The sequence below is a fragment of the Saprolegnia parasitica genome, assembly GCF_000151545.1.
Source record: "Saprolegnia parasitica CBS 223.65 unplaced genomic scaffold supercont2.846, whole genome shotgun sequence".
Lineage (NCBI taxonomy): Eukaryota > Oomycota > Saprolegniomycetes > Saprolegniales > Saprolegniaceae > Saprolegnia > Saprolegnia parasitica.
Window position 1 is genome coordinate 2,331 of NW_012157240.1, and position 216 is coordinate 2,546.

Genomic DNA, 216 nt, shown 5'->3' on the forward strand with positions numbered 1-216 from the left:
CCCGTGGCGAAAGAGAGGCGAGTGGAGCCGACTACGCGCGTTGATGATGTTGGCCTGCCGCGGCCGGCTACGTCCATGCGTGTCAACCATGATGGGCCGAGGAGCGTGCTATGGGCAGAGGAAGACGAAGATGAGCCTCCGCGGTCAGAGACTCCAACGCCACGTGGCAAAACTTATACAGTCTGTTATGTATATGCAGTGATACAATATATCCTT